Here is a 10,531-nt window from a genome sequence, read left to right as displayed (position 1 = left end):
TCTTAAGTACTTACATAAACTTACATGTGAAGTCAAACATTTTTTACTATTCTACGCATTTTTTTAGGACTGTAAACATAATACGCATTTTCAAAGTTAATCAGCCTCGGCAAAAGTTACACATTCTTTGGCTTCTCAGTCAAGATTTAAACAATTCCACAAGTTTCTATAAACCTTAGTGTATATTAATTACCTAAAAATATGCACATTTCCCTTAAGTAAGGGCAATTGACATGTCAAATTTAAAACTTAATCTTCAATGTGAAGCCAACCCTCCCCAATTTTTATTTCTTTTTTAATCAATTAATATTGAGGAAAATATGGGAAACTTTTCATGAATAGTAGTGTTTTGCTTACCATATAGATTATGTAATTATTAGACCATTTTGAATAAATCATTTGGCTCTTGGAAACATCATTAATATTTGAATGGTATGAGCTCAAAAGAAGCTTAGTTATTTTATTAATTTATAATTATTTATTTTTGTTTTATTTGTTTTATTATTAGTAGAATGCTCACTAAGTTCTTTGTATAAGGACTTTCCAGAAGGTCACTCATCCCTAGATTACTCCAAGCTTTAACCATGGAGTTCTTATGGGTTAGGCTATCGAAAAGCAAATGCATTTGTTGATATGAGTAGTCAAATCAATTCCTTTAAGTTATCCTTCAATGGTATAGTCTCATACCTATACAGTCTCTAGATCCCTCTCATTTCGGTGTATGTTCAATTCTTCCATGTGTCCCTCCTACTGGAAATCTATCAGGAACCGCTCTTTGTTTGTGTGTTTCTTGCACCAGCGATCACTCATCGCCCTCCTCAATGTCCAGGTGTCACACCTTAACTTTAAAAATTAATAATATCACTTTTAATATATTTAAGGCATTAACAAACAAATATTGTTGATTTTAATTTATTCATAATACAATTAATAATCAACAAATAGTAATAATTAAACTAATGCCAATTTTAATATATAAAAGAGTTAAATAGTTAAATTTTTAAAATTGAGGAACTTGATTGAACTTTTTATTAATGAAGAGATCAAATTGAACGAAATGTATAAATAATAAGCTAAAAAATAATAATGTAAAATATGAAGTGTGGTTGGGGTGTTATATTAGCTAGTGTGGTTGTGATGTTACGAGGTTAGGTGTATGACTTTGGTAAAATATGAAAGGCTCTACAAAACCAACAATTTGACAGGAAAGTGGCATCTAATAATAAGTACATCATATTTGAGTCCATTTCACCACTTCTGAAAGGAACCATCCAATTTCAATAATTTTGTTTCTTTTCTAAACTATGCACGGAAAAGGATACATATTATTCAATAAATTACAAAACAAAAATGAACTATTAAAGTATGTAAGTTTCGTTCTTTATAGAAGGGACTCGTATGATCAAATTGACTTAATTATAAGAATTGTGTCGCAAAAATGTCTCAACAATATATTGTCGATATTTTTTAAGTTGTTATAATTTATAACGGGATCACTGAAATCATAATCCAACTTTTCTGCCATATGTATCCCGTCAATAGTAAGAAGTTTAAAATAAATTTATACTCAAAAGTGGAAGTAATATATACAAATCATTTAATATTTAATATTTTAAAGTGGTTGTAAGACATTCTAGAAGATGAATTTATAGGAAATATAATAAATATACTTCATTGTAATGAAATAGTTTTGTTTTTCTAATTTCCTATTTTACCATTTTTCTTTATCTAACACAATATATATATATATATATATATATATATATATATATATATATATATATATATATATATATATATATATATAAGTTATTTATATGTGTTGTAAAAATTATTAAAAATAAAAAATATGTTATTAAAACTGCCCATAAACAGACAAATTATTTTATCTTTAAATTGAGACAGATAAAAATAAGCTTACGGAATAATTCTTTTTATATATTTTTCAACTTTTTTTTCAAAGTCTTTTACTTCTCGGACCGTCTTTTTCAACTTTCATAAATTTAATACATTTATGTAACTTATTATTATTTTTATTCCATTATATATATTTTTTTAATTTTTTAATCATAATTAAGAATATACAATTTTAAATTAATAAAATGTATAGATTATATTGTTAATGATTCAATTGATATATAGAATTTATATTATTTATCATATATATATATATATATATATATATATATATATATATATATATATATATATATAACACTAAAATAATATTATGATTTTTTTTTCTTTTTTTTTTCTTTTCTCTTTTATGCTGTCACTTTTAGTTTCTCTTTTTTCTCTTAGTCTTTTTTTTCATTTTTTTCTTCTTCTCGTTCATTTTAAATTAATTTATAATACTACAAAAAATATTGTATATTATTAAATGTAGTAAAATTATATATAAGATTAATCTTCTTTCTGTAAAAAAAAGCATATAGAGGAATGTATTTATAAAAATGAGAATGTAGGCTAAGTTAAAATATCAATGAATATGTAAAAATAAGATAATTAACATAGGGAATAATTTCTTAATTAACATAAAATGTAATATATCTAACATTCTCCTTTAAATTGGTGCATACAAATTGTATGTATGAAGCTTATTACAAATATATCAATTCTCAGTTCCCGTAAAAACATAGTGAAAATATTTATTATTAATAATTTAAGTTGACGAACTTAATCTTGATGTTTTGAAATACAATCTTCTCTTAAATAAAATGACAATCAATCTCAATATGTTTTGTCTTCTCATGAAAGAGATTATTAGAACTTATATGAAGAAGAATCTGATTGTCACATAAGTGTCATTTAAGTGACATCTCCAAACTGTAACTCTTTAAACAATTGCTTAAGCCAAACAAGTTCACAAGTGGTTGAGGCCTTAGCTCTATATGTTGTTTTTGTACTAGATATTGTCACAATACTTTGTTTCTTGTTATTCTAAGAGATCAAGTTACCGCCAATGGAGATACAATAGCTAGACGTAGATGTTCTATCAGAAGGAGATCTTGCCCAACCAATATATGAATAGTAAAAAACTTTTGTATGTTTATAGGAACCATATAACAAACTTTTTTAGGAGATCCTTTGATGTACTTTAATATAAGGATGATTGCATTCTAGTGATCATCACATTTATTGATGACAAAGGAAATGTTAGGACGAGTAACTATAAGGTAATTTAATTTCCCAATCAATCTTTTATACTACTCGATCTAAAATAGACTTCCCCTTATTTGATAGGAGAATTGTATTAGGATTCATGGGTGTGTTAACATATTTTAAATTCATCAACCCAATTTCTTCCAAAATATTCAATACATACTTTATTTGAGATACAATAGTACTATTGTTGAAGTGTGCTACCTTAATACCAAAAAATATCTGAATTTACCAAGATTTTCAGTTTGAAAATGGTGACAAAAGTGTTGTTTCATCTAAGAGATGTTATGGTAGTCATTGTAAGAACACTTTCACTATGGTCACTATCTAAGCATCATTTTTCCATTGAATATGTTAGTTTAATTGACGTTATTTGTCTCTTTAAACTACCATTGTATACGTAATATAAAATAACAATTATTTTGACGGTTCATCTTAAACCATTATACTTTATGAGAGCAAGAATTATGTTTCAGAAAACCGCCACCCAAATAAATAACGATGATTTAAAATGATGCAATTAAAAAAAATAACCAGTAATACATACAATTTTTTTTAGTGTAACAAATATTTCATTAATGAAAAATTTGGTGTCAATTTTATGGATAGATTTACTAATGAAACTACCAACAAATTTTAAAAAAAAAAATAGAATTATTAACAAATTTATAAAAAATTTAATTACTAATAGATTTAATGACAAATTTTAAAAAATCAATTACTAACAAATTTATAGATGAATTTTCAAAATATTAAATTATTAATGAATTTGTTGATGAATTTTTAAAGAAATTAATTATCAAAAAATTTACTATTGTATTTTTATAATTCAATTACTGATGAATTTATAGACCTAATTTCAAACAATTAAATTACCAATAAGTTTTAAATAAATTTACTAACAAATTTTCAAAAAAAATAAATTACGAAAAAAAAAGTCAATTACTGATTAATATTATTATGATATAGTCAAATTTCAAAACAAAAACTTTAACATCCGTTTATAAATAGATAATCAATTTTCAATCAATTTTATTAACAAATTTTATCGATGAATTCCTTACAAATAAATATTCTTATTGTTAATAAATATTCTAATTTATTATTAACATATTTTGTTTAATAGTTAAAATATGAAAATTCATCAATAAAATATATTGATGAAATTTATCCATAAATTTTGTTTTACCAACAAAATCTTTTCTTTTAATAATTTAATATATTTTTTTCTAGTAAACCAAACAATACAATGATAAAAAAAAAAATAGATCAACAAAAACCAACATTCTCTAAACTCCAATGTTATTCACACACAAAAAAAAAATAGAGAGAAAAATTAAAATAAAGGGAAAACTTACTAATTTTTTTACTTGGATACACTTAATATATACAGTTGAAGTTGAGTTAAACTAAGAGTATTGTTTGAAAAAAAGAAGTAATAAACTAGAAAAATTGTGTCTCATCAACCTTCTTTATTTTTCTTATACTACTCTAATGATACACGTGCACAATTTTTTTTTATAACTAGCAATGTTAATTATTCTTCTTATATTATATGTAAAAAATGTAATAAGTTTTCATGATGTAGGGTAATGAAACCTTAAGTTACTTGGGTTTTGTAATCGATAAAAAAAATTAGAATTGTCAAAATGGGTCACAACCCGCGGGTCAATTCAGCTACCACAGGTTCAGGCCAGGTTGAGTTTGAAAAAATTATAATTTTTTTATGCAGGTCAAATTTCAATCCAGCTTGTTTAATCCCGGCTCATGCAGGTTGAATCCGTAGTGGACCGGGTTGGTCCACTAACCCACCTAACTAATTTTACTTTATTAAAATTTAATTTTAATTTTATAAAAAAATATTTATTACTTTTTTTGCTTGAAAAATTTATTTAAGTTTCCTATTTTCAAAATTAATTAAACACTCATGTTTGGAATGAAATTTAGGAGTGAAATTTGTTTAGATTTAAATTATAAAAAGTTTGTAATTTTATTTTATTTAGAAAAAAATTGTAATTAAATGAGTCAGTGAGTCAATCCGTTTATCCACCAACCCGTTGTGGGTTGGGCCGGATTCAAATTTTTATGGTTAGCTAATAAATGAGTTGAATTGAGTTGGCTTACTAAGTTACCAACCCGTAATAGACCAGGTCGAGTTGGGCCGAGTTACCCGTTTTGACAGCTCTAGAAAAAATACATACATCTGATTAACTAATCACTAATTTTGCAATAATTCACTCATTGATATCGAACATTTCCTGTTACTACCATTATTACGTATCCTTAGCTTCTTAAACGATATTGTTTTTTAACTTCTTACTATTATATAAATAAACACCGATGCATAATTCAGCATTTCAATTTCTCTTATGGGTATAAAGACTTGAAGTTCTATGCCTACCTAGATGGGCTTTCCCACTGGGATTATTGGGCTGTTTTTTTCCTACACTTCCTCCATAAGTTTTTTCTTGCACTCCTATATTGAAAACATCTCATTTTATTTTTTTCTTAGATAAGTTTTAGATTGTGTAACTCGAAAGCTTTTTGAATTAAAAATAAAAATGATTTCTAGATTATAAAATTTAATTTTTTTTTCAGATTACAAAAGTTAAATTATTAAAAATATTATGGGATTGTAAATTTAAAAGTCATTTAATGTTTGGGTTGTATAATGTAGAGGTCATTTAATTTCTGAATTTGTAAATAATTATTGATGAATTTATGACTATTAATATTTACTAATAAATTTCGTTATCTATTGATAAAATTGACCAACAACAACCAATTTATTTATTGATGATTTTTTCAACATTGATAATTTGTCGATAAATTCAAATTATTAATATATTTTTATTATTACTAATAAATTATATCCATCAATAACATATAATTTTCTTGTAAGGTCTTACATATATTGAATATCTAACATAAACATAACATAGAAATAAAACTATAATATATATATATATATATATATATATATATATATATATATATATATATATTAGTATAAATTTTACTTTATAAATTTATTTTATACAATTTATTAAATTAAACTTGTATTAATATATTAAATAAATTTTCAAGGTATTTTATATCTTTCATTATCAACTCACTCATAAATATATAATGTAACTTTTTATATTGTCCAATTTCTAACGTGAATGGAATTGAATATTTTACATTATTTTGAAATATAATTAATTGCTATTAATGATAAACGAGAATGGTATATCCAGTTCACATAATATTATGTAATTTCACAATCGTATCCATTTAAGTAATAGAACTTTTATACATATATGTATAATGATCCATCCTGAATTCACGTTGGTTTGATTGAAATATAAAAAATATTTTATACTATTAAAACATGTCCGAGTTATGAAAATTAAAAATAATTACCAAGAATATTTAATTATTATCTATATTAATGTATATTATTGATCCAAATAGATTATAATTTCTATTATTAAACATATATACCTTAAGTGTTTAATAAAAAATACATTTTAAGATAATTAATTAATTAAATTATTACAGAATACATTATATTATTTGTGATGGTTAAATTACAAATTTTAATGATTAAAAATCACTACAAATAAAAATTTTGACAATTAATTTCATAGAAGATATAAAATCTCTTTTACCTCCCCACTCTAATAATAATCCATGTAGAATGTTTACATGAATTTCTGGATTGTATTACTAACAAACAGCATAGATAAACTATAAATATATCTAATTATTTTGGAGAGTTAAAATAATACACTTAAAATTTATATATTTAATTATTATCATTAATACAATAAAAATTAATACATAATTTAGTATAATTGTAATTACCAAAGAAATAACACATTTAAAGGATTGTCTTTCATTCTTTCAAATTTTTTTAATTAATCAATAATTAAATTGAAACTAAATTTTCAATAATTTTTTTTTTCAATTTAAATAATCATGTTGTCTACGAGAAATTCATATTTTTTTTTGCAATTTTTTTTATAATCTTTATTGTAAAAAATAATTTTTTTGTTGTAGTTGTATAAATAAGAAAAGTTAAAATAGGAAAAATTAGATGATCAATCAAGTAAAATCTTCAATATTTTTTATTTTATTTGTTTTTATCAAAAATTGACATAATTTAAGCATGGTTAATAATCTCTTCAAATTTGGATGGTTAGAAGCATCAATAATCAAATGTTGAAGTTGGAATTTTAAATTAATCTTCTCTCTCTTGCTCATTAGAAAAGTTTAAAAAATAATTTATCGTAATTTAATAAAAATTCAGATACATTATTAGAAGGAAAATTTATGACAATCAAGCTACAATTAAAAACCAGTTATTGAAAGACACATATCACATTGTTTTTCTTCTATATTCATAAAAAATAATATACATAAGTTCACTAGATTAAAAAGAACAATATGAATGAAAGAAAACAAAAGATAAATAAGAGTGAAAATAATTTTTCTTTTAATAAAAAAAACATGAGAGTAGAAATAAGTACATTTTATTAGTGACAGTCTAATCATAATCTAATTAGTAATAATCATATTTTGTTGTAAGTTAATCAATATTAGACGAAATTAAATTATGGGATGACTGTTTAGTCCACAAATCATAGTCGTTCGATGTCAATAATAATGTATGATTATTCTTGTGACATACTTAACCATTTGAATGGCCTGGTCTAACATTCATCGAATAGTCATACGAGACATTCACCTTTATCAAACTTTGGTATCTCCTTCCTCCAAAAACAAATTATTTCTCAATTTCATCTTTCCGACAAAGATCCTCTATTGTGTTCTTCAAAATTTGAACGTCTCTCTCTAGTGAAAGCAATTTTGGCCCACTACAGTACACAAAAAGATTCAATGCAACGTTAAAATTTATAATTTAAGGCCAACATGTATGAAGAACCCATGACCACATTCCGCAGAATTTGGATGCCAAAAAAATTTACACATGACATGTTTATGTTAACATACCTTAGTTTTTGACAACTGATTTGAAAGCATTTGAAACTTTTCGTCACAAGGACCTGTTAGGTTGGCAGGACTTGGCGATAAGATGTCTCAATGTCAATTTTTGTTTACAAATTTATGTTACTAATATTTTTTATATCTATATTAATCGTTTTTAAGTAAACCTTAAAAAACAAATTAAATATATTTTTCATTATTATGTATCGTACTTAAACATCTAATCATTAATTTGATTTTATGTTTATCATATATCCAATACTAATTAAACCTGGGTTTAACTCATTTAAGAAATTTATATTTTATTTTCAATTTAAAATCTTAAACCAATAAATTTATAATATGTTATACTTAATATAAAACTTACACTCACCCTTAAATTCCTCAAAGTGATCTTCTAAATATAAAAAGTTTTAACTTTTGTTTTCTGATGAGAAGAAGAAAAGATAATATAATAAAAACATAATATTACCTATTCCTGCAAAACCCTAATTCATTTTTTACATTTTAAATTTTAATAATTTTAACTTAACTCTATCAAATCAAAATATGACTTTATAATATATAAACAATAACTTTTTAAAATAATTATACTCTTGATTGTAAACCTAATTATAACTTTAACTAAACAAATAATAATCCTACCATATTTAGATATGATTGAAAAATATTAAGAGAGTGCAAAAGAATTGAGAAAAGCATGGAATGAAAGAAAGAAAAGGCATAAAATCCATGATTGATATTGATTGTAAGTATGTAGATGCTTTTATTACAGAGAAGGTGGGAGACAGCAAGACAATTTATCATGAATTTAAAGTCTACCTTCTTTTCTCATACTGTGATACACTGACACTACATAATAAGGGATAAATTAACCTCTATTTCTAAGCAATCTTTTGTCTCAAACTTTACCATTATTCCATCTCCTTTAATCATTCCACTACGCTCTTCTTTTTGTTGCTTCTCTTTCCAAATACAATTTTTAATATATATTTTCATCCCTCTGCAAATATTCTTAGGTGCAAAGAATATAATTTGAATAGGGTTGTTAGTAATGGAGACCACATATTTAATTCTTTGATTCCACCCAATCTGACTTAGATTATTTAGAAACATAGAAGTATATTTGAACACACTCACCACCTAATCTTCTTTTGTTGGAGATTGAGACAGGTGAGGCTTCTGAATTTTAATATTCCATTTTTATTTTAAATTAAAAATTAAATTTTTATCATCGACATCATTATATTAATGGATATGAAAAATAATATATATGTATATCTATTTATATCCATTACCTTACTATTTTAAATATTAATTAAATCATTTTTATATAAAAAGTAAAAATTGTAATAAATAAAATTTAATATTATTAAGTATTCAAAATATAAAAAAGTACATTAAATATCAAGAAAGAAAATAATTGTATAAATATAAAAAGATCAAAAAATAATTAATTAAAAATCAAATAATGATAAAAAAGATATAAAAAATATATCAAAGGTTATAATGCATAAAGAAATGTTAATACGAAATTTTGAATTATCTAAAAATTTAATGTATTTTAATAATTTATAGAGAAAATAATAATAAATAGAGACGAGACAAGAATCATTCTTTCTACACTTATGTGATTTCTTCGCGCACTTTCAACTTTTTTTCAAAAAATTTTAAAATGATAAAATAATTGAAACATGTCACACTATCATGTTATATGATACAATGTTAAATTAATATGTATGTGGGAAATTTTTTTATTTAAACAAAATAAAATTAAAAGTAATTATTTTTTTAGAGATTTAAAACCACAAGCTAACATGTGACACTTTTTTAACGATGTTAGTATGAAACTAACTACACTAACTTAATTATTATAATTTTTCAAAATTTGGAATCCAATTAAGACAAAAAAATAAATAAAAGACCTATTTAAACAAAAACTATGGAAAACAAAAACTATATGAATGATTAAACTTAAAAATTTTCAATTAGACAAATTCACTTATCATATAATATTTGGATGCAATTACAAGATATGATACAAAAAAATTCACAATTAATAAATAGATTATTAAATATTTAAATTTAAACATCACTTTAAATGTGTTAAATCAAAATTAAAAAAAATATTGAAGAAAAACAATTTATAAATTCTTTTCTCAAAAATTTAAATTAAAAAGAGTGTCACAATTTATTATAATTTAGTTTTAATATAACTTTTCTTCAAAAAAATTCAATAAAATATGCCTTTTTACTAATTAATTAATTAGAAGGTTATGAATAATGAGAATTCTAATGTTTATAAATGTTTAAGATAACTCATTGTAAATGTTGTTTTAATGCTATATAAAGTCCAATGAGACACTTACGTGTTTTT

The sequence above is a fragment of the Vigna radiata genome, chromosome 3 (assembly GCF_000741045.1).
Source record: "Vigna radiata var. radiata cultivar VC1973A chromosome 3, Vradiata_ver6, whole genome shotgun sequence".
Taxonomy (NCBI): domain Eukaryota; kingdom Viridiplantae; phylum Streptophyta; class Magnoliopsida; order Fabales; family Fabaceae; genus Vigna; species Vigna radiata.
This window is presented reverse-complemented; position numbering follows the sequence as displayed.